The 25,878-nt window shown below is 44.3% G+C and overlaps 1 pseudogene; it reads right to left on the bottom strand.

Moving 5' to 3' along the window:
* Positions 1–13,972: 13,972 nt before the first annotated feature.
* Positions 13,973–16,749, bottom strand: LOC129647244 (tigger transposable element-derived protein 1-like; annotated as a pseudogene).
* Between the last annotated feature and the right edge of the window lie 9,129 nt (positions 16,750–25,878).

The following is a 25,878-nucleotide window of genomic DNA, read 5'->3' as shown; positions in this document are numbered from 1 at the left end:
CATGGACAGAGAAGCCTGGTAGGCTACAGTTCGTGCGGTCGCAAAGAGTTGGACATGACTGAGCGACTTCACTCACTCACTCACTCACTATCATTAATTTCTTGCTTTTTCTAGTGAAGTATAGTTGATTTAGAATGTTGTATTAATAAGTGAAAGTGGAGAGTGAAAAAGTTGGCTTAAAGCTCAACATTCAGAAAACAAAGATCATGGCATCTGGTCCCACCACTTCATGGGAAATAGATGGGGAAACAGTGGAAACAGTGTCAGACTTTATTTTTTGGGGCTCCAAAATCACTACAGATGGTGACTGCAGCCATGAAATTAAAAGACGCTTACTCCTTGGAAGGAAAGTTATGACCAACCTAGATAGCATATTCAAAGGCAAAGACATTACTTTGCCAACAAAGGTCCGTCTAGTCAAGGCTATGGTTTTTCCTGTGGTCATGTATGGATGTGAGAAGTAGACTGTGAAGAAGGCTGAGCGCCGAAGAATTGATGCTTTTGAACTGTGGTGTTGGAGAAGACTCTTGAGAGTCCCTTGGACTGCAAGGAGATCCAACCAGTCCACTGTGAAGGAGATCAGCCCTGGGATTTCTTTGGAAGGAATGATGCTAAAGTTGAAACTCCCGTACTTTGGCCACCTCATGCGAAGAGTTGACTCATTGGAAAAGACTCTGATGCTGGGAGGGATTGGGGGCAGGAGGAGAAGGGGACGACAGAGGATGAGATGGCTGGATGGCATCACGGACTCGATGGACGTGAGTCTGAGTGAACTCCAGGAGTTGGTGATGGACAGGGAGGCCTGGCGTGCTGCGATTCATGGGGTCGCAAAGAGTCGGATGCGACTGAGCGACTGAGCTGATCTGATCTGATTAATTTCAGGCATACAGCAAAGTGATTCAGTCATATATATATATAGGAGGAGGAAATGGCAACCCAGTCCAGTATTCTTGCCTGGAAAATTCTACGGACAGAGGAGCCTGGAGTCCTATAGTTCATGGAGTCGCAAAGAGTTGGATGTGACTGAGCACGCACACACACATACACACGCACACACACATTCTCTTTCAGATCCTTTCCCATGTAGATTACTCCACAATGTTGAGTACAGTTCCCTGTGCTTTACAGTAGGCCTCAGTCCACCACCTTTGAATCAATCTCTACTGGTAGGAAATCTCTCCCAGGTGCCTCATCGAGTTGGAAGTGGGATTTTTTATTTTGATTTTTTCATCAACAGTGTTTCACAAGCATGTCACTTTTATTATTTCTGCAACTTTTCATACTATTTGTACTGTTATTAACAGTAGCTGACTTGGAGCTGACTTTTAAATCTTGTCATCTTACATGAGAATATTTGGAACATTACACTTGTAAGAGATTTTTTTTTTCCTAACACACATGAAAGACATAGTATTTTTAAAACTTTCTCCAAAAACCACCTAAAACTGTCTCACCCCCCACACTGTGGAAATCACAACTTAAAGCCTATGAAAGCACTTTAGAGGCAGCGTGGCATAGCGGTTTGAAACTGGGGGTTCTAGGAACAGACTGCCAGGGTCCAGACCCCAGACGTGACTCTCGTTAGCTTCTCAACATTGAGCAGGTCACTTAATCTTTCTGTGCCTCAGCATGCTCATCTGTAAAATGGAGTGACAGCACCATGAATTTAATGTATACAAGATGCTTTTTTTTCCCCAGCCACACCATTTGGCTTGCAGGATCTTAGTTCCTCTACCAGGGACTGAACCACAGCCCTGGTAGTGAAAGTGCTGAGTTCTAACCACTGGACCACCATGGAAGTCCCAGTATACATACAGCACTTCTAACAGGGTTTGGTGCATAGTAAGTCCTGGGTCAGGAAGATCTGCTGGAGAAGGGATAGGCTACCCACTCCGGTATTCCTGGGCTTCTCTGGTGGTTCAGCTGGTAAAGAATCTGCCTGCAATGCAGGAGACCTGAGTCCAATCCCTGGGTTGAGAAGATCCCCTGGAGAAGGGAACAACTACCCACTCTAGTGTTGTGGCCTGGAGGATTCCACGGACTGTAAAGCAACTTTCACTGTCAGTTCTTTCAAGTGCTGTGTGCTGTGACTGAATGAAGTCGCTCAGTCGTGTCCGACTCTTTGCGACCCCATGGACACCAAGCTCCTCCGTCCATGGGATTTTCTAGGCAAGAGTACTGGAGTGGGTTGCCTTTTCCTTCTGCAGGCAACGTCCCGACCCAGGGATCGAACCCAGGTCTCCCACATTGTAGACAGACGCTTTACCATCTGGGCCACTGCTGCCAAGTCGCTTCAGTCGTGTCCGACTCTGTGCGACCCCATAGACGGCAGCCCACCAGGCTCCCCATCCCTGGGATTCTCCAGGCAACAACAGTGGAGTGGGGTGCCATTTCCTTGTGGTTCTGTCTGAGACACAGAACACAGTAAATAAGGTAGCCTTTGCTCTAGAAAGGTCTGGACTGCCAACTCTGTAAAGGTGGAAAAAGTGAGCTTTTTCGTAACCCCAGAACAAACTCTTTCCTGGTTCTTACCCAGCTCCTTCTTCAGATGACTTGTGCTCATAGCCTCCTGTCCTATCAAAGCTAATGGGCAAGTTTATGCCCTTACCTGTGCATCTGCCCCATCCTAAATTTTCTGAGTTAGTACAATATTCATAATGACATTTACACTTTTAATTTTGGGGAGCTGTTTGTGATTTAGGGGTGAGTGGCAGGAGTAAAGGAGATGGGGAGGGGAGGAGGCAGGAAGGACAGAGGATGGAGGTGGAGGCCAGGCCCGAGGTCGTCAGTCCAGCCAGCGAGCTTCAGAAGGTGTCATAGGGCTCAAGGAAGGTGCGTAAGTAGCCCCCATGAGTAGAAGGACGATTAATTTATTTTCTTCTTTCTCCTTTTCTGTATTTACTGAGTTTTCTACAGTGAACAAGTGCTGCTTTTATAATGAGGAAAAAAAATTAATAAAATGTGTCCTTGGAAAACTCCAAACAACAAGTTGTTCAGGGAGGAAGGAATTCAAATTAACAGCAACTGAGTATAAAAGAGAAGAGAAAGCTCTGACAGGGTAAAATTTTATGCTTATTCACTCATGAAAGACCACCAAGAATCTCAAACGCATAGCTCAGTGAAGGTCTGAGCCTCAGAACAACTTTGCCCCCTGCTCTCTGGCAGGTACTAGGAGTTTCCACTCAGAGGAGCCAAGTGCCCATATGGCCCCCTCTATTTTTCAATCACAAAATTCCTCTCTAGCCCCCACCACCCTTCTCAATGCTTTTCTCTTTTTCCTTCGTCTCTATTTTCTGTCCTAAACCCAACATTCCATCAGGTTCATGCTCAGGACTGTCCAGCTCTCTGCAATATTTTGGACTACCTGCCATGCTTTTCAGCCCATGGGATGTTTCAGGCAAGAATACTGCAGTGCGTTGCCATTTTCTCCTCCAGGGGATCTTCGCAACCCAGGGATCAAACCCAAGTCTGCTTTGTCTCCTGCGTTGCAAGCAGATTCTTTACATGCGGAGTTACTGCTGCTGCTGCTAAGTCACTTCAGTCGTGTCCGACTCTGTGCGACCCCATAGACGGCAGCCCACCCGACTCCCCCGTCCCTGGGATTCTCCAGGCAAGAACACTGAAGCGGGTTGCCCAGATCCAGCATTCACCTATCAGTGTTTCAGTTAGAGAGTTCTTTTTTAAACAACCGTATATCTGTCAACTTTCTTTTTTTCTTTTTTTGTTCAATAGAGTTTAGTTGTTTTTTTTTAAACTGAAAGAAGAGTTGATTTACCATGATTCAGGTGTACATCACTTTGATGTACACCTATATATAATATATATATTTATTTATACAATGATTCAGGTATGTGTGTGTGTGTGTGTGTGTGTGTGAGTTCTTTTTCAGAGTCTTTTCCAATATAGGTTATTACAAGATATTGAATAGAGTCTTAAAGAACAGCACAAGTTTTACTTTCCTGTTTGAAAAATCGTATTATTCATACAAGAAACATGTGAAAACAAACTCCCTGTTTGATCAGATGAAAAGGGTGAGGCTTATCAAGAATGATGACACGCACTTCTTCAGTTACTCATTTCTCCTATTTTTGCATCCAACCCTGAGTCCAAAATGAAATAACCCCATCTTCCTATTTTTTCATTGATATTTTAAGAAATCTATTAATAGAGACCAGCTAAATTGCATGAATCTTAGAGCGCACCTTGTATTTCCCTTAGCAAAATCTTCCAGGAGAGCTGCAGTCAGTTGCTAAACTAGCCTCCTATTTAGACTTTTTAATTTTTTTTAATTTTTGTTTTTGTTTGTTTTAGGCATGGTTTGCAGGATCTTAGTTCCCTGACCAGGGATCAAACCTACGCCCTCTGCAGTGAAAGCACAGAGTGCTAACCACTGGACTGCCAGAGAAGTGCCTATCCCACCTTCTTAAAAAAATTGTTTTATTAAAGTATAGTTGGACTTCTCTGGTGGTCCAGTGGTTAAGAATCCCCTGCCAGTACCTGGGACTTGGGTTCAATCTCTGATCTGGGAAGGTTCCACCTGCTGAGGAGCAGCTGGACTCATGAGCCACAGCTACTGAGCCTGTGTTCTAGAGCCCGAGGCCCGCAGCTGCTGAAGCCCGCACCCCCGAGAGCCTGTGCTCCTCGACGAGAGAAGCCACCACAGGGAGAAGCCCAAGCACCGCGATTAGAGACAGCCCTCGCGCGACAAAGAAGACCCAGCACAGCCAGTAAGTAAATAAATACTTTTTTAAAGTATAGCTGATTTACCATGTTGTATCCATTTCTGCTGTACACCAAAGTGACTCCATTTTATATATTTGGCTTCCCAGGTGGCGCAGTGGGAAAGAGTCCACTTGCCAAAGCAGGAGATGCAAGAGACATGGATTTGGTCCCGGGTCAGGAAGATCCCCTGGAGGAGGAAATGGCAACACACTCCAGTGTTCTTGCTGGAACAATCCCACGGGTAGAGGAGCCTGGCAGGCTGCAGTCCATGGGGCCGCAAAGAGTCGGACAGAATGGAGCACGCACACACACACACACACACACACACACACACTGTTGTTGCTTAGTCACTAAGTCATGTTGAACTCTTTTGCAACACCATGTACTGTAGTCCACCAGGCTCCTCTATCCATGGGATTTTCCAGGCAAGATTACTGGAGTGTGTGGCCATTTCCTTCTCCAGGGGAGCTTCCTGACCCAGGGATCAAACCTGCATCTCCTGCATCGGCAGGCACATTCTTTACCACTGAGCCATCCAGGAAGCCCCATATATATATATATATATATATATATATATATATATATATATATTCTTTTCCATTTCTTTTCACTCTGATTTATCACAGGCTGTTGAATATGGTTCCCTGTGCTGTACAGTAGGCCCTTGTTGTTTATCCATCCTGTGGGTAGTAGCTTGTATCTGCTTATCCCAAACTCCTACTCTGTCCCTCCCCCATCTCCCCTCCCTTGGCAACCACAAGTCTGGTCTTTTTCTGTGAGTCTGTTTCATAGACAAGTTCATTTGTGTCATATTTTAGATTCCACATATATATCGTGTATTTGTCTTTCTGTTTCTGACTTCACTTAGTAGGATCATCTCTAGGTCCATCCATGTTGCCGCCAATCTCCCATCCTTCCTTTTGATGCTGGAGGCTGGTCAGGAATGAGCAGAGGCCGTGTCTACAGGGGAAGAGCCTGGACTGACGTTGCGGCAGAGTATTTGTGGAGTCACTTATTATTAATAACTGTGTGACGTGACCAAGATACTTCATCTTGTGGGACTTCCTTTTCTCACATCTAAAATGTCAGTGACAAACAACATCCCATGAAGTCAACAGTAAATGAGATCATTTGACTCATAAAACACTTGAACACCTATGTGTCAGACCCTGTGCCGAGTCCTAGGGATATACTTTGAACAAGACAAAGTTCCGGCTCTCCAGAATCTACAGGAAAGTCAAATCTGTAAATGGATGTAACCAGGGTTCTGGAAGCAGATTCCACAGAGGCTCACGAGATGGGAGGTGATATCAGACACACATGGGGAGCTTTTCAGATCACACACAGCCACCTCCAGGGGGGCTGGGATTCTATGCTCTCAGTAAGTCTTACTTCCTCAAAACTGCTCCTGCCTGTACCTAGCAATGAAAGGTGTGGGGTCTTGGGGGTTTTTGTTTGTTTGTGTTGTGGGGCGTTTGACTGGGTCTTAGCTGCTGTGTGTGAGCTTTCTCTAGTTGCGGCGAGCGGGGGCTACTCTCTAGTTGCGGTTTTAGGGCTTCTCTTTGCAGTGGCTTCTCTTGTTGTGGACCACGCGCTCTAGGTGCTCAGGCTCAGCAGTTGTGGCCCAAAGGCTAAGTTGCCCCATGGCATGTGGGATCTTCCTGGACCAGGGATCGAACCCATGTCCCCTGCATTGGCAGGTGGATTCTTAGCCACTGTACCTCCAGGGAAGTACCTGAAGGCACATTCTGTAGGTTACCTAAAACTAAACATTTTCAGGTGGGGAAATTCCTGTGTAAACTCAGACCCCCAGAACCTCTGCTCTATACAATATTCTTGGTCAAAGCTTGCTAGTGACTCTGAAATCTGCATCTTCAATCCAGATCACCCTGCTGAGCTCCAAAACCCCCGTCTGCTAGTGGGTACCTATCTTCCAGTTGATCCACAGGACCCACATTTGCCATCAAAGCAATAGTGAATTCAGGGCCCTTCTCCCTTCTGCTGGTGGACCTCTTCCACTATACTCCCCACTGTGTAGAAGGATACACAATCTGCCCAAGCAAATGACCCTGGAGTCATCCTAGATTCCCTCCATCTTTTGCACCATTTATTAATCATCTGCCAAATCCAAATGCCATCTCTGAAATACAAAATATAGATCCCCAACTCTATTCCCAGAGCTGTGATCCTAGTTAAAAATTGAAATAATCTGCAGTCACTTTTTCTGGACTGTCCCCATGACTCTTTGTCTACTTCTAAATGGTGCTCTCTCTAAACTCTAAGGTTTCTTTCCCACAGGTAATCTGATGACGTCATCTCCAACTAAAAGCTTCCCAATGGTTTTACCTTCTTACTCCTAACCCAGCGCCCAGAACCGGGTCTTCCTCCTCTCCCGGCTTGATCACTGTTGGGACAGAGTGAGGGACTGCCACAAGCCAGGAATAGAAGACACATAAGAAGAGAGTCATAGAGGCGATCATCCTACATGGAGGTAATTTATAGTTTGGCTTGGAAGGCACTGGAAGACTCAAATAACATAAAGGTTGTTTCGCGATCACTTACTGAATACCTGTGATGTGTCTGGCACCAAGTCAGTTGCTTAGTGACAGTGATTACAATACATGGTTCCTGGGACTTCTCTGCTGGTCCAGTGGCTAAGACTCCACACTCCCAGCGCAGGGGGCCCAGGTTCGACCCCTGGTCAGGGAACTGGGTCCCACATGCCACAACTAAAGACCCTGTGTGCTGCAACTAAGACCCGGCACAGCCAAATAAATTAGTATCTAAAATACATGATTTCTGCACTTGAGCTGGGAAAACTGCAACAAGCTGAGTCCTGTGTCATGATACACACAGGAAGTACTGCCCCAGCACAGAGCCTGAGTTATAACTTGGAAGTTGAGGAGGGACTGCCTGGGCAATGGTGAGCTGCCTAGGATGATAAGGAAGCCAGAAATTACAGCAAGAGGAAGCATGTGATGTTTTTTGGAATAGCAAGCGGGTCATTGCTGCAGAATTACAAGGAGGATGATTAGGAAACACCAGAGTGAGGGGTTAGGCGGAGGCTGTCATTCATATGTTCATCAACAAATATTTATCTAACATTCTTTCCCATGTCTCTTATTAGTTCCACCAGCTCCAGAGAGCTATGGTTGTGTCATGGCTTAAGTTAAGACATTGAAAGTCACCAGTGAGCAGATAAAGATTCTAAGCGAAGTCACTGTTGGTTTATTGCTTCCCCCTCCCCAACCTCCATTCTCAGGCCCCAGAACATGCCTTTGGATCCTTCAGTACTTTTCTTGGCTGCACCATGAGGCCTGCGTGATCTTAGTTCCGTGTCCGGGGATGGAGTACATGCCTCCTGCAACGGAAGCACAGTCTTAACCATTGGACCACAAGGGAAGTCCCTCAGTATTTCTGTCTTATGTTTCACCCATAGATTAGACATGTCAACCTTTAAAAGAATTAGAATGAAAGAAAATAAACAAATTTCAAGAGAAAGAAAGGGCTTTAACACAGAAGGGAAATGTTGCACAGAAACCTCTCTGCTGCTAAGTATCTTTCAGACAAGAAGGCAAGACGGCTTAAGGCACTCCCAGCCACTTTCAGCATATAGTTCTCTTGTTTTAAACGATCGTATTCGATCATTGTTTTAAATGATCGTGTTCGATCATTACTCCCGTACTGGCAGTCTTTCTTTTGTGTATGTGAGTTTCTTCCTATTGAATAAGCCTCTCTTGGAAGCATTCTTATGGCAACAACTGTAATTGAAAACCCAAGACTGAGCTAGGAGATGCCGCGATGTGACAGCTTTCGTGACAGGAAGGGTGGAGAGAGAATGAAAGCTTATAATTTCCTTTGAGGCATCTTGAAGTCTCACAGTAGCCCTGCCCTGGTCATGTAAACAGGCAGTGACCCAGAGATTCAGAAGAGAGTAAGTCAGACAGTCACACAAAGTCCCTGCTCCATGAACCACAAGTCAACAAGCAAGAGCTGAATTCTTGATGGCGTCTTAAAAAGGAATCATTTAGAACTACAGCTCCCAATATTTTGGAGTAGGAGGGCCTCTTTTTCCTGTCAAAACTTGTCATTCCTTATATGAGTTGCATTGTTCTTTTTGAGTACATCATTTGAAGAAAGGCCTACATGATTGCTAGCAGCTGTACCTTTGCCATGACTTTGAAATAAATATCTTTGCCTCATAGATTACATTAGCATTTATGCTATTGGAAGATTTCATTAAAGAATATGAATTCTTCGGTTGACCAACAACGCTGGGCCCCTGAGGAACTAGATGATATTTGCAGTGGCCCAGAAACCTATGACTTCTTCCTCTCCTCGCTGTCGCTATTTGAAGGTCACAGACTTGGAATCCATTGTGTTCCTTGTATCCATTCATTTGGTTAATCGTTTCTTTTTGTTAAAAAAAAAAAAAAATGTATCGGGGCTGACTATATTCTGAGCAGCTCAGAGGTCACAGATGCAAAGTCGATACCTGGGACCTGCCATCAGGGAAACTGAAGTCCAGCTGGGGAGACAGATGTGAACATCTGCCCCAGTAAGACTGTATGGTGGGCACCAAGCAGAGTGGTCAGTTCCATCCATCAAGGGAGAGGAGTTGGCAAAGCTTTCCTGTGGGAGGAGTAGCAACCAGCTATGGCCACAGTAATGTTGCAGCTCATGGCTCAAAGACACAGTGAGTTAAAACAATAGTCCTCATGCTCATGGTCTACCGAACAATGGCCAACCCGCTGGGCTGAACTTGACTGCAAGCTCTGGGTTCAGCTCTACGCTGCTGATTGGGTTTGCATGCACTCCACATGGCTCTTGTCTTCCTTAGATCTGAATTTGCTCTCAGAGTGGGTCTCTAAAGAGCAAAAGAGCTCAACAGTGCAAAAACAGTAAGTCTCGCCTCTCACTGCGGTCACTAAAATTCCGGTGGCCAAAGCGAGCAAGGTTGCCACGTCCAAAGTCAAGGGACTGGGCAGTACACTCCACTTTTCCACGGTGTCGGTGTGGATGCTCTACAGGGGAGTAAAGAAACTGGGGCTCCAAACTCAATTTACCATAAGAGAAGACCTTGGCTCTACATCCTGAGAGATGAGTCAAGTTTACCAGGTAAATCTAAACATCTAAAACAAAGATCAAGAAAGATCAAGCAACATTCATGCACAGTATCTGGTCTCCAAGAAGAGTCCTGAGGGGAGAAGTCAGGCACGTTCTGAGGGACCCGTGATCAGCATTTGTCATGGAATAGACCAGGCCACTAGCGCATAGTGATGAGCACAGCCCTGTGGCTGCCAGAGCTACATCGAGCTAGAAGAGGTTTAATGAAAGGCCTCCTATGGCTGCATCTCAGCCCAGATCAACCACGAGGGGCCATTTGAACCCAGTGTCTCCGGTTTGATGGACAGTGACTCTAAAAAGAGGAAAAGTAAGACTCACGTTCTATGCTGCTTTCCATAGGAATCCATTCTTCATGTTTCAGGGATTGGATTAGTTTCCTATTTCCACTGTTGCTGTTGTTGTTCAGTCACTCAGTCGTGTCCAGCTCTTTGCGGCCCCATGGACTGCAGCACGCCAGGCTTCCCTGTCCTCCTGGAGCTTACTCAGACTCATGTCCATTGAGTCAGTGATGCCATCCAACCATCTCATCCTCTGTCATCCCCTTCTCCTGCCCTCAGTCTTTCCCAGCATCAGGGTCTTTTCTAATGAGTCAATTCTTCGCATCAGGTGGCCAAAGTATTGGACCTTCAGCTTCAGCATCAGTCCTTCCATTGAATATTCAGGACAGAGGTCCTTTATGATTGACTGGTTTGATCTCCTTGCAGTCTAAGGGACTCTCAAGAGTCTTCTCCAACACCACAGTTCAAAAGTATCAATTCTTCAGTGCTCAGCCTTCTTTATGGTCCAACTCTCACATCCATACATGACCACTGGAAAAACCATAGCTTTGACTATAAGGACCTTTGTTGGCAAATTAATGTCTCTGCTTTCTAATATGCTGTCTAGGTTTGTCATAACTTTTCTTCCAAGGAGCAAGTGTCATTTAATTTCATGGCTGTAGTCACCATCTGCTGTGATTTTGGAGCCCAAGAAAATGAAGTCTGCCATTGTTGCCACGAAGTGATGGGACCAGATGCCATTAGTTTTTTGAATGTTGAGTTTTAAGCTAACTTTTTCATTCTCCTCTTTCATTTTCATCAAAAGGCTCTTTAGTTCTTCACTTTCTGCCATAAGGGTAGTATCATCTGCATATCTGAGGTTATTGATATTTCTCCGGGAAATCTTGATTCCAGCTTGTGCTTCATCCAGCCCAGCATTTCTCATGATGTACTCTGTATATAGTTAAATAAGCAGGGTGACAATATACAGCCTTGATGTATTCATTTCCCAATTTGGAACCAGTCTGTTTTCCCATATCCGGTTCTAACTGTTGCTCTGTGACCTGCATACAGATTTCTCAGGAGGCAGGTAAGGTAGTCTGGTATTCCCATCTCTTGAAGAAGTTTCCAGTTTGTTATGATCTACAAAGCTAGCATAGTCAATGAAGTAGAAGTAGATGTTTTTCTGGAACTCTCTTGTTTTTTCTATGATCCAACGAATGGTGGCAATTTGATCTCTGGTTCCTCTGTCATTTCTAAATCTAGCTTGAACATCTGGAAGTTCTCAGTTCATGTACTGTTGAAGCCTAGCTTGGAGAATTTTGAGTATTACTTTGCTAGCATGTGAATCTCAGGGACGGGGGAGCATGGTGGGCTACAGTCTCTGGGGTCGCACAGAGTTGACTTCACATTCCAGGATGTCTGGCTCTAGGTGAGTGATCACACCATCGTGGTTATCTGGGTCATTATGATCGTTTTTGTATAGTTCTCCTGTGTATTCTTGCCACCTCTTCTTATCTTCTGCTTCTGTCAGGTCCATACCATTTCTGTCCTTTATTGTGCCTGTCTTTGCCTGAAAGAGAGGGGGATTCTTTCATGTTTCGAGAGGGACAATTTCCTCCCATCCTTCTTGAATTCTGTTGTATAATCTAATCACTGAATTGACCCAAGACAGAATAATAGGAGAAAAAAAAACCATACAATTCTTATAGAACAGACCTAAGAAGTAACCAAGGCAGTCAGTTTTTAGATTCTTTAGACAAAGAAACAACACATTTGTGAGGAATGGAGAGGATGAAGAAACTGAGACTTAGGTGATTAATTAGTGAAGAATCTAAACAGAATTGGGCTTGGGTGATAAATTAGTAAAGAAGAAACAAGGTTGTTTCTAGAGCTTTCCTGGCAACTTTCACATGGGAGACCTATTTCCTGTTTTCAGGGAGATGGAGGGGAGGGTCAGAGTGTCCTTGTATCAGCTGTTTCTTACGTAACTTTCATTCAAACTAATCAATATGGCACCGTGGCATATTTGGGGCCAGATTGCCTTGGGCCCCAACACCGCTGTCACCAAATTACTACAAACTTAAAGCAGCTTTAAGTCAGCACACATCTGACTTCCCTGGTGGTCCAGTGGTTAAGAAGTTGCCTGCCAATGCAGGACACAAGGATTTGATCCCTGGTCCAGGAAGAGCCCACATGCCACAGGGCAACTGAGCCTGTGTACCACGAGAGAAGCCGCTGCAGTGAGGAGCCCGCCCACCGAACTGGAGAAAGCCCACGCTCGGCAACCAAGACCCAGTGCAGCCCAAAATAAATACATACATAAATACTTTTAAAAAGCCTTAGAAAAGCACACATTTATCATTTTACATGTATACATTTTACACATTTATACATTTTACACTGGAGGTGAGAAGTCTAAAATGGGCTAATGAGCTAACACAGAGCTGCTGTCAGGGCTGCGTTCCTTCTGGAATCTCCAGGAGAGACTGTTGCCTCACCTTTGCAGCTTCTGGAGGCCATCCGTTTTCCTGGGGGTGTGCTTCCTCTGTCTCCAAAGCCAACAGAGCGGCACCTTCAAAACCTTCTCTGACTCTGAACTTCTGCTTCCCTTTTCCCTTGGGATTATATTGAACCAACTAGAGAGTCCAAGATAAGATCCATATTTTAAGGGCAGCTGGGGCTTCCCTAGTGATCCAGTGACTAAGACTCTGAGCTCCTAATGCAGGGGGCTTGGGTTCAATCCTTCATCAGGGAAGTAGCTCCAACATGCCACACCTAAAGATCCCGCATGCCGCAACTAAGACCCGACACAGTCAAATAATAAATAATTATGTTCCAAAAAAATAAATAAGAGCAGTTGGTTAGCAATCTTCATCCCACCTTACTAATAACACAGGGACATGGACATCTTTGACAGGCCATTATTCTGCCCAGCGCACCTCCTACTGGTGGTTCTGTTGTATGACAGGCCAAGACTTTCATTCCTTTTCGCTCTCACTTCTGAATCAGGAGAATAATAAGCAGAGAATTACTTTATAAGGGAATACATTGAAACCCAGATAGTTACATGGCAACTCAGTCTAGTATAATTGTTACTTACTGCTTCTGCAGCTACCTCAGAGTACTTCTGATGGGTCCAGTTGGCCCTTGTCTGACTTGCAAACATCTGTTAACTTGTCTGTCTCATCAGCTCTAAGCAGGCATGGAGTTAAAAATAACTGTGCAGTAGCTGGAGAATGGAGAAGGCAATGGCACCCCACTCCAGTACTCCTGCCTGGAAAATCCCATGGACGGAGGAGCCTGGAAGGCTGCAGTCCTTGGGGTTGCTGAGGGTCGGACACGACTGAGCGACTTCACTTTCACTTTTCACTTTCATGCATTGGAGAAGGAAATGGCAACCGACTCCAGTGTTCTTGCTTGGAGAATCCCAGGGACGACGGAGCCTGGTGGGCTGCCGTCTATGGGATCGCACAGAGTCGGACACAACTGAAGTGACTTAGCAGCAGCAGCAGCAGCTGGAGAAGGGTGACCAAAAATCACATTAGACGCTCATTGAGTACATTCATCAGGGAGGCTATATGTGACCTGTACTTAAAGAAGAGTCACCTTGGGACAAAGGTCATACAGCTAACAGCACAGAACAGGGCTTGAACTCACACCAAGATCTGCCTGACTTCAAAGCTTTTTTTTTTTTTTTTTTGCTTCGTATGGGCACAGGAAGGGCTGGGACACAGATTTTGTCTTCAAAAGGCATCAGTTGTTTCTTTTTTTTTTTTCCTATCATCCCTACTAAGTTTCTGGAGTATTCTAGTTTTAAGATATAACTTTGAAAAGTACGTGATGAATATATTTGCCCAAACCCATCAAATTACAAAACCAAGAGTGACCTGTAAACTTTGGGTGATATTTATATAATTATTTAGAATATTTGTATAATATTCTAAATCCTACATTGTCATTTCAGCAATCTTCACAGCGTCTTTACCAACAGTAGGTCCTATGTCAAAAACTCACTCTATGTGCTGATTCATAAGAAACAGCTTTTCATCTGTTCCAGTTTTGTCCTGAGACTGCAGCAATTCAGTCACACCTTCAGGCTCCACTTCTAATTCTAGCTCCCCTACTTTCCCCACCGCATTTGCAGTTGCTTCCTCCACTGAGGTCTTGAACCGTTCGGTCATCCATGAGCGCTACCAAAAGGTGAGTGTGGGGTCTGGCTGCTCACCACTCAAAAGCCAACAAAGAGGCCAGGTTGGTGGAAAGGAAAGTTTGTTTTATTTCAGATGCTGGCAACTGGGGGTGGAGGGTGGCAGACACCTGTCCAAAGTCCAACTTCGCCCCTGCCCCTGACAGTGGGAGCCTTTACAGACCGAGTACTGGGGAGAGGGGGTTACGTGCAGAAACAGCACAGTCGTCTCTAACAGTCATCTTCAAATTGGTCATCAGTGGTCTGACCAGCATCACCTTGGTTGTTTTAGGTTCAGTTAATCTTCAGTTCCGGGGTGCACTTGTTCCCATTTCTTTGTGGCCAATTCTCAGAACTGTGGCAGCTGAAGTACAGTCTGGCCATCATGCAGTTAACTTCTCCACCTAGTGTTTTAGTATCTACAAGACAGCTCACATGATATGGCTCAGAATATTATCCACAGCCCTTGAGAAAGAACTAAAGCTCCTTGACTACGCTTCAGTCAGTTCAGTTCAGTCGCTCAGTCATGTTTGACTCTTTGCGACCCCATAGGCTGCAGCACGCCAGGCCTCCTGTCCATCACCAACTCCCGGAGTTCACTCAGACTCACGTCCATCGAATCAGTGATGCCATCCAGCCATCTCATCCTCTGTCGTCCCCTTCTCCTCCTGCCCCCAATCCCTCCCAGCATCAGAGTCTTTTCCAATGAGTCAACGCTTCGCATGAGGTGGCCAAAGTACTGGAGTTTCAGCCTTAGCATCATTCCTTCCAAAGAAATCCCAGGGCTGATCTCCTTCAGAATGGACTATGCTTAATGACTACATTATTGTTATTTAGTCTCCTTTGGCTGTTTTCCTTTGTTTCAGCATTTCTCACTTCTCTGATAAAACTTATTCTTTATAGTTTTCCACAGACAAAAGGCATGCAGAGGATATGGTGAGGGAGCAATGACCACAGCGTCCTGCTCCATTTCTGAGGAATCAGCTTCTTCCAAACTCCTGGTAACCTTGATATTTTGACCTCATGCCATGAATCACAAATGTTCTTCATGGCCACCGAGGTGGTGAATCCTTTCTGGGCAATTGACCTTGCTCAGATCCATCAGAGGAAGCACTTTCTATGGCATCTATAGCCTTATGAAGTATATTTCTTAAATCATAAGACTGGAAAGTTGAAATTACCCCTTGATCCGTGGGCTGCCGAGTGGATGTCCTGTTAACAAGCATGAAAACAACATGAGCCTCCTCGCACAGCTCCATCAGAGCTCTCGGATGGCCAGGTGCGTTCTCAGTGAGCGGTAACATTTTGAATAAAAAGCTTTTTTTTTTTTTTTTTTTTTTTTTCACGAAACCGCATTGTAAACAAGATGCAATACCACCCAGGTTTTGTTGTTCCATTTATAGAGCACAGGCAGGGTAGATGTCACATAATTCTTCTTTCAATTTTTCAAAATCATGTGTTTTATTTTCAGCAGTGCTGGGTCTTCATCACTGCACAGGCTTTTCTCTAGCTGGGTGCGCAGGCTTCTCATCGCAGTGTCTTCTCTTGCTGCGAAGCAGGGCCTCTGGGATGTGAGGGCGTCTGTGGTTGCTGCCCCCTTGCTCTGGAACACAGGCCCAGCAGTGGGCTTACTTGCTTCGAGGCGTGTGGGATCCTCCAAGACCAGAGACCAAACTCATGTCTCCTGGATTGGCAGGCAGATTCTTTACCTCTGGGTCACCAGGGAAGCCCTGATTTAGCATAAAGGTCCTAGGATTTGGGGAATGGTGAGCGAGCACTGGCTTCAACTTCAAGTCATTGGCTGCCTTAGCCCCTAACAAGAGAATCAGCCTGCCCTTCAAAGTTTTGAAGCCAGACATTGACTTCCCCTCTCCATCTGTGCAAGTTCCACATGGCATCTTCTTCCAGTAAAAGGCTGTGTTGTCCATATGGAAAATCTGTTTCGTGTGGCCACCTTCATGAGTTATCTTAGCTAAATCTTCTGGATTAACTGGTGCAGCTTCTACGTTAGCACTCGCTGCTTCCCCTTGCACTTCTGTTAGGGAGGTGGTTTCTTTCCCTAAAAGTCATGATCCAAACTCTGCCAGCTTCAGATTTTTCTTCTGCAGCTGCCTCACCTCTCTTAACCTTCATAGAATTGAAGGGAGTTAGGACTTAAGGGCATGTTGTGCCTGGTTTGACTTTCTACCCAGAGATTAACATTTTCTCCATATCAGCAATAAGGTTATCTCACTTTCTTATCATTCATGTGTTCACTGGAGCAGCACTTTTAATTTCCTTCAAGAACTTTTCCTTTGCATTCATGACTTGGCTAACAGTTTGGCGCAAGAGGCCTCGCTTTTAGCCTAACTTGGCTTTCAACATGCCTTCCTCACTAAGCTTAATTATTCCTAGCTTTTGATTTACAGTGAGAGACATACGACTCTTCCTTTTATTCAAACACTTGGAGGCCATTGTAGAGTTATTAACTGATGTAATTCCAATACTGTTGTGTCTCAGGGAACAGGAGGGCCCTAGGAGAGAGCAGGGGGAGCAGCTAGTCGGGTGGAACAGGCAGAACACACACGACATTCACTGTTTAAGTTTGCCTTCTTACACGAGCACGGTTCACAGAATTCCAAAACAATCACAGTAACAACATAAAAGATTCATTTTTATATTTGGCAAAACTAATACAGTTATGTAAAGTTTAAAAATAAAATAAAATTAAAAATAAATAAATAAATAAATGTTTAAGCCACAAAAAAAAAAAAAAAAAAAACCACTGATCACAGATCACTTTAACACACAATGATAACAAAAAAAGTTTGAAATATTGTGAAAATTACTGAAATGTGACAGAAATATAAACTGAGCAAATGTTGAAAAACTGGATCCGACTGACTTGTGTGAGGCAGGTTACCACAAACCTTCAATCTGTAAAAAATGCAGTATCTGTAAAACACAATAAAACGCATTAAAATGAGGTCTGCCTATAAGTGATAATATACAAGAAAGATTCAGTTGACAGTTTTTTTATCTCCATGTTTTGATTTCAAGATTTATCCATGTTAATATGTGGATAGAAACATTTAACTGCTATATTGTATTTCATTGTATGACTATAATGTTTATTTTTCCCTATGAACATTTCCCCTAATGTTTATTTTCTTCTTTAAATGCATCTCCTCATGGCCGTGGGGTTCAGTTACTAATGGCACAGTTCCTCAAACTGAGAACTGCAGACTGTTAGCATTTCATGGCCAGGAACTGCAGAAGTGCAGAATAAGCACTTAGAAACTTCAAAAGTTATTCAACTGAGACTTTTACATCTATGGAATCTAATAATAAAAAATTATTCAGGCTTATATTTTGTAGGTCTATTGTTATATTTCATTTGTTTTATGAATTTTATTTATTTTAAAATTTGTTTTAATTGGAGGCTAATTACTATACAATATTGTAGTGGTTTTTGCCACACATTGATATGAATCTGCCATGGGTGTATATGTGTTCCCCATCCTGAACCCCCCCTCCCACCTCCCTCCCCCTCCCATCCCTCTGGGTCATCCCAGTACACCAGCCCTGAGCACCCTGTCTCATGCATTGAACCTGGACTGGCGATCTATTTCACTTTCAAGGCTATTGTCTCAAAGCATCCCACCCTTGCCTTCTCCTACATTTTATGAATTTTTTTGCTTTATCCTTATAAATATGTTGATCCTCAATAGGTTGGAAATTCAAAAGGGAAACATTGGATTCTCATGATAGCATTTCAGAATTTCTGTAGTTTCCATCCAGAGGGCTTCCCAGGTGGCACAATGGTAAAAAACAAAAAACAAAAAACAAACCCACCTGCCAATGCAGGAGATCCAGGAGACGTGGGTTCAATCTCTGGGTTAGAAAGATCCCCTGGAGGAGGAAAGGCAACCCACTCCAGTGTTCTTGCCTAGCAAATTCCATGAACAGAGGAGCCTGGTGGGCTACAGTCCATGGGGTGACACAGAGTTGTACACACACACACATTCCACCCAGAAGAGATGAATAGGTGCTCTTTAGCTCTTTGGGCATTTACACTCCAGCACGGTCAGCCTCACATGCAGTGTATGAGGGTCTCCTTTTCCCACAGCTGCACTGTGTGTGCTTCGTCACTCAGTCCTGCCTGACTCTGTGATTCTTTGGACAGTGCCAGGCTCCTCCATCCACGGGATTTCCCAAGCAAGAATACTGGAGTGGGTTGCCATTTCCTCCTCCAGGGGATCTTCCTGACCCAGGGATTGAACCCACGTCTCCTCTGTCTCCTGCATTGCAGGTGGATTCTTTACCCACTGAGCCATCGGGGAAGCCCACAGTTGCATTATCAAACTTTAAAATCTTTCCTAATAGCATTGATACTGTGAAATAATATCGGTATCATTAATTTCAAATTAACACTTGAAATCTGTCTATTAGGTTGCCATTTGTGTGACTTGAACAAGGGAGATTTTCTCAGTTGGCCATTGTGGGAAAAATATTTCCTTAACAAGTTCTAGGAGGTAAAGCATTCTAACAGGTAGAACTGGTCTGGATGAGGAAAAGCCTAAGAATAGCTGGTTGTGACTTGATGAGAAACAGCAAGTGCTACTTATAGCAAATCAGGGCTCAGGCAGGCTTTCTTGTACATGCATCTTACCTGGTATTCTGGGTTTGGGACAACCATTCAGTCATCACCACTAATACACTTCAGTGCAGCCGTTCTCACTTGACTTCTGTATCTGACATCCCGATCTGATCATCCTGTGATTTTTCTGGTGCTAATAAGATGAAGACACAGGTGGTACTCAGAGGATCTGAGGTGGAGATACAGGAGAAGGAGGGGGCCACCGGGCCAAGAGATAGGATGCCATCAGTTTCTCTCCCCATAGTGAAGTGAAGTGAAAGTGTTAGTCGCTCAGGCATGTCTGACTCTTTGCGACCCCATGGACTGTATTTCACCAGGTTCCTCTGTTCATGGGATTTCCAGGCCAGAACACAAGAGAGGGTAGCCATTCCCTTCTCTAAGGGAACTTCCCGACCCAGGGAGCGAACCCAGGTCTCCTGCATTGCAGGCAGATTCTTGACCGTCTGAGCCACCAGGGAAGCCCCTTTGTAGGTTATACAAATGGAACCCAAGGGAGTCAGTGTGTCGTTTGATACATCAGACCCACACGATTTTTTAAGAACTGTGTCATGGGATGAGGCTTTGGAAGTGAAGAGAGGAGTGGGTGTATGTGCATTTTGCTTGTGAGGGGTGTGAGTCCTTGAAGCCCGTGAGAGGGCTCCCCTTGAGAGTGCACTGGTGTCTAAACACACCCTGGTCAGCCTGACCTCCTGGATTTCAGGCCCCCAGGGGCCAGTGTCCTCCTACACTTAATCTGGTGACTTGTTTTCACTATTAGAACACTGGAGAGGTAACATCACGGCAGTTCTGCACACAAGCCTTAACAAGGCCAAGCAGCCTCCTCTCTGTACTTTGGGGATCCCTGAGCTGCTGTGTAAGAATTTCAGATGCTCCACTGGGGCGATCACATGGAAAACTCAGGTGGGGAGGGAAAAGCCCTGGATCACAAGTAAGAAAGCGTGAAGCCCAGTAGCCCAGCTGTCCCTCAGTTCAGTTCAGTTCAGTCACTCAGTCATGTCCGACTCTTTGCGACCCCATGAATCGCAGCACGCCAGGCCTCCCTGTCCATCACCAACTCCCGGAGTTCACTCAGACTCACGTCCATCAAGGCGTCAGTAAATGAAACTGTCCCAGTCCCCATCCAACTGCAGCCGCAGGGGGGACCCCAAGGAGACCAGCAGAGCTGTCCACTGAATCTGGCCATCTATGGAGTCGATTGATTGTTGCTGATTTCAGCCATTACTTTTTGGAGTGGTAACAAAGTGTCTTTATAATATGAATTTACTTCATGAACGTGCTCAGTTGCTCCTTTATCAGAGGTTCTTCCATTTCTCCCCACCATGTTTTGTAATTTTCTGCATCAAGATCTTGCAGAGTATTTTTGGTTTGGTTCTTAGACATACGCTTTTTGTGTTTATGTTGATAAATATCAATAGTATTAGTTATGCACAGAAATAAACTACGTGATTTTGTTTACTGACCATCTATGCAGTGAACTTGTTCAATTCTCCTATTAATTCTAATAGTTTATCTGCAGATATCTTTGCTTTTTCTGCACATGAAATTATATTATATATAAATAATTACAGATTTATTTCTCTTTTTCTAATCCTAAAGGGCTTCCCTGGTGGCTCAGTGGTAAAGAATCTGCCCACCATGCAGGAGACCTAGGTTCAATTCTTGGGTCAGGAAGATCGCCTGGAGAAGGGAATGGCTACCCACTCCAGTATTCCTGACTGTAGAATCCCATGCACAGAGGAGCCTGGCGGGCCACCGTCTATAAGGTCACAAAGAGTCAGACATGATGGAGTGACTTTCACTTTCACTACTTTGACAAGAGAGAGTGAGACGGAGCAGGTCCTTGCCCCCCACCCCCCACCCCGCACCATGCCCTCTGCCTTTTGTCTGCGAAAAACTTGAGTCAAAAAAATAAGTTTAATCAGAGAAGTGAGAAATGCTGAAACAAAGGAAAGCAGTCAAAGGAAACTAAATAATAATAATACAGCCACTAAGCATAGTCAAGGACCTTTAGCTCTTTCTCAAGGGCTGTGGATAATGCTCTGAGCCATCTCTGTGAACTGTCTTATAGACACCAAAACACCAGGTGGAGAAGTTAACTGCATGACGGCCAGACCGTACCCAGGGCTTGAGCTGCCAAAATTCCGAGAATTGACTGCAAAGAAGTGGGGAGAAAATGGACCCTGGAACTGCAGATTAACTCTACCTAAATCAACCAAGATGATGGTGGTCAGACCACTGATGACTAATTTGAAGATGACTGTTAGAGACGACTGTACTGTGTCTGCATGTAGCCCCCCGCCCCCAACACACTCTGTCTGTAAAAGCTCTCACCCCCTGCTTGTCGGGGGAGGGCGGTTGGCCTTTGGACAGATGTCCGTCAACCGGCCCCCTGCCCCCTCTGCCCCCAGTTGCCAGCATTTGATATAAAGCAAACTTTCCACCAACCTGGTCGGTCTTTTGGCTTTTAAGCGGCGAGCAGCCGAACCCTAGACACTCTTTTGGTAACAAGAGCACCCTGTAACTTCTTTCTTTGTATCTGATTGTCAGGTTTGGGTATCAAGCTTATGTGGGTCTCATAAAAAGTCTTTCTTTTGCTATTCTCTGGAAAAGTTTGTGTAAGACTGATGTTATTACTTTTTAAAATATTTGGTAGAACTCACTAGAGAAGCATCTAGGGTAGGAAAGAGTTTGATGACAGAGGCTCAATTCCTTTGATCCAGATTTTTAATTTTTATTTATTTATTTGTTTGGCCATGCGGAGTCTTAGTTGCACCACACATAACTTTGTTGCCTCATAAGGGATCTTTCTTTTTGGCGTGGGAACTTTCCATTGAAGCAGGCAGCCTCTGTGGTGAGTGGACTCGGGATTTGAGGCTCTCAGGCTTAGTTTCTCCTTGGCATGTGAAATCTTAGTTTCCCGGCCAGATATCGAACCCATGTGCCCTGCACTGCGAGGAGGATTCTTAACCACTGGACCAGCAGGGAAGTCCCCAGATCTAGATTTTAATCCTATTTTTTACTGTGTCCATTTAGGTACACTGGGGTTTTATCCGTATCTAAATTTTCAAAATTATTGGCATAAAATTATTCACATGGACATCCTACGACCTTTTCAATGACTCTGTTCATCCCTGACATTATGTACACATTTCCTCCACCTCTTTTCTTGATCAGACTGGCCAAGTGAAAGTCACTAGTCGTGTTCGACTCTTTTCAATTCCATGGAATTCTCCAGGCCAGAGTACTGGAATGGGTAGCTTTTTCCTTCTCCAGGGAATCTTCCCAACGCAGGGATCGAACCTAGGTCTCCTGCATTGCGGACGGATTCTTTACCATCTGAGTTACCAGGATCAGACTGGCCAAGTGTTTGTCAATTTGTCCTTTTTTTTTTAGATAGAATTTTTAGATCAAATGATCCTCATTGTAAGTTTGTTGTCTGTTTTGTACTTTGTGGTTTATTATTTACCTTCTCTACTTGCCTTGAGTTTTCTGTGGTATTTCTACTTCTTGAAATGGATACTTGGGTCATTCAGTTTTTCTACTTCTCTAGTAAATGTATTTAAGCCTATAAATTTCCCTTGAAGCATTGCTTTGAATGCAGCCTACAAATTTTTGTACCTCATATTTTCAATATGTTCAATTAAAAATATATTAAAATTCATATGGTGATTTTTCATTTGATCCACTGGATTATTTAGCAATATGGTATTAATTTCTAAAATTGTAGGATTTTCACTTTGCTATATTTTTGTATTGGTATATTTATTACCAGCTTCACTGCATTATGGCCTGAGAACCATCTCTGCACTATTTGCTTTTGATGTTTGCTAAGACTTCCTTTATTGCCAAGTATATGGTCAAATTTTTGATAATGTTCTACACGTACTTGAAAAAAATGTGCAGTCTGCAGTTGTTCAGTTCACTTTCTAATATGTATACATCAATTATGTCAAATTTGTTAATCATGTTGTTTAAATCCTCACGTTTACTAATTTTTGTCTGCTCATTCTATTTGTATCCTTTAGTGAAGATTAACTTGTAGAGTCCTATACAGACTTATCTAGTATCCACAAGGTCCTAGATAAGTCTCTTTTTTTCCCTCCCAAAGCTTAACTTTTGAAGGCATGGTTAGAAATCATATGCATGTGATTTGCACAATTATTTTCCTGCCTGATCCATTTTATAGGCCTGAAGGAACAGCCTTGCTGTCAAGTGAAGACACTTAACCGGACCAAGTAAAACAAAACCTGAGATGCAACACAGCTGCATCAGAAAGCTGTTCAATTCCTGGTTTGTGTTCTAACTCGTCCCAAAGGGCATCACTGGATGGACTGGATGGGCAGGAGTGGGACACCGAGGCAACATCGTCGCTGAGAAAAGTCACGTGACAAGTGCTGATGGTACAAATCCTAACATTCCGTTTGCAGCACTGAAGCTAAGACGAAATTAAGACTGGGGACCCGGGACCGTGCTGGGATGTTCCTCCCATGGGGTGTTTCTATGTCTAAGCTGAAAGTTTCCACCATCTCTTCTCAGTTGCTCTACAAAGGGTTAATGAATGTAACTCCATGTAACTTGATTAATGTCTCAGAAATATATCTCATTCCAGAATTCATAGAAGACCCTGACTTCCTATCAAAAGGCCTTCAAAAAAACAAGGTAAAGAACATAAAATCATATCTTACATATAAAAACTGAATTTTAATTTTGATATTGTATTCAATAATGAGTGAATCTTGGTCAATGAATGTTTATTTTAAAAGAATTCTTATGCACCTCAGTCTTCCTACTAATGGTTGGAGATTACAGTTATTTAAAATATATAATTAATACAAATGAAGGTGTAACTGTGAATGCTCTTCACTTAGTGCAGAGAGTGATCAAATATTTTAATTTTATTCTCAGTAATATTTTGTATTGTACCATCATGGACAAATCTGTTCCCATTTTGGACTAAGTTTTCAAATTATTGTAAAAGAAGAGAAATAAACTATTTACCTTATGTGATTATTATGAAAATAAGGTGAAATCAAGTAAACAATAGCTTCAAAGTATAAGGAATATGTAGTTATCAATCAGTAATATCATATGAACGAGAAGACAGTAAAATTCCAAACAGTCCTTTTCTTTCTTTTAGGACTGTCATATAAATGCATATATACCTCTGTATGTGTATATATTCTTGTTGCTAACTTGAAGCAGAGCTGTAGAGCTCTGTATGTAACAAAAGTGGGTGGGAGCTTTACAAGGAAAGCTAGGGCTTTTTCTATTAACATATCAAGCACTTTCTTTGTTGCGAAAACCACAATAGCAAATTTAATATTTATTACACCAGGACATAATTAGTGGTTATCCAAGTGAACACACACTGAAACATACAAATAACAGGTGCAAGAGCTCACAGAGGCATTCATGGCAGCAGCTCTGAGGGTCTGGAGCCAGGGGCCCCGGCACCCGAGACAGCCGGGGAGCGCGTGCTGCAGGTGACGGTGTGGCTCGTGTGGGCCCCGGCACCCGAGACAGCCGGGGGAGCGCGTGCTGCAGGTGACGGTGTGGCTCGTGTGGGCGCTCAGCGTTATTTGATGTGGGAGATGACAGCTTGTCTAAAGACGGGGCTGAGCAGGACAGCTGGCGTGGGGATTAGCCGCATGTGAGAGGCTGGGAATTGGAGAATAGAAGCGGTAGGATCAGAGCCTCGGTAGGATCAGCTCCGGCACAGCTGGGATCTGGGTTCTGGAATCCATCTGCTGTGGTTTCTCACTAGGGTTCCCTCCGCCGGTTGGACTGCAGACTGTCTTCCTGCCCTGGCTCTTCTTCTAACTGGTGGCTTTTCACGGTTTAGGGTCAGCACATTGCTGCTTCTCCCCTCCCCCCCGTTTTGGCTGCACGCAGCTGCTGGGATCTTAGTTCCCAGATGGGATCGCACCTGAGCTCCCTGCACTAGAAAGGCAGAGTCGTGCTCATTGGACGGCCAGGGAAGTCCCTCGCTGTTGCTTCTTTATAGAAGATGCCTCTCCAGCTCTATTTCTCTGCAGCCTTTATCACCATCTGCAACTATTTTACTTAATCACGTGTTTTCTGTTCATTGTGTGCCGCTTCCTATCTGAAGATAAGCTTTATAAGAGGAGCAACTGTATCCTCAGCAGTTTCTGTGTCATTTTAGTAAACATACATCAGGTAACTGGCCTGCTGGCTGGACAAACAAATAAATACGTTTCTCGCCAAGGTCCCCTCCAGCTGTCCGATTTTCTTGCTATATATACACACAACTGAGAATCACTTTGCTGTACACCTGAAGCTAGCACAGCATGGTAAATAAACTACTCTTCAACAACAAAAAAGAAGCCTTGATCAGGACAAATAAAAGTAAATCAAAAACAGCCTGTAGTGAGCAGCAGAATAGTGAAGACCAAGACCGTACCAAGCAGAGGGAAAAGTCAGCTGACACAAGAGCACAATGGAAAGATTCATGTAAGAATTCTCAACAGCAACACTGTAGGTCAGAAGACAGTGTACTCCCATCTTCAATGGGCTGAGATAATATAGCCACCAACCTGAAACCCTGTGCCCAACTAAACTACCATTAAAATAATGATGATGCTGATGATAATGTACTCCTAACAGGCCCTACTACTTCAGGAAGAAAAAATTTGAACTCAGAAGGAAGGAGTAAGATGCATAAAGGTGTAGTAAGCAAAGTTACTAAATACTTAGAAAATTCTAAATAGGTCTTGATTGTATGCTGCTGCTGCTGCTAAGTCGCTTCAGTCGTGCCCGACACTGTGCGACCCCATAGATGGCAGCCCACCAGGCTCCCCCGTCCCTGGGATTCCCCAGGCAAGAACACTGGAGTAGGTTGCCATTGCCTTCTCCAGTGCATGAAAGTGAAAAGTGAAAGTGAAGTCGCTCAGTCGTGTCTGACTCTTTAGCAATCCCATGGACTG

Source organism: Bubalus kerabau, chromosome 3 (assembly GCF_029407905.1).
Source record: "Bubalus kerabau isolate K-KA32 ecotype Philippines breed swamp buffalo chromosome 3, PCC_UOA_SB_1v2, whole genome shotgun sequence".
Lineage (NCBI taxonomy): Eukaryota > Metazoa > Chordata > Mammalia > Artiodactyla > Bovidae > Bubalus > Bubalus kerabau.
Note: the sequence above shows the minus strand (reverse complement) of the source record. Positions and strands in the feature narration are given on the sequence as shown.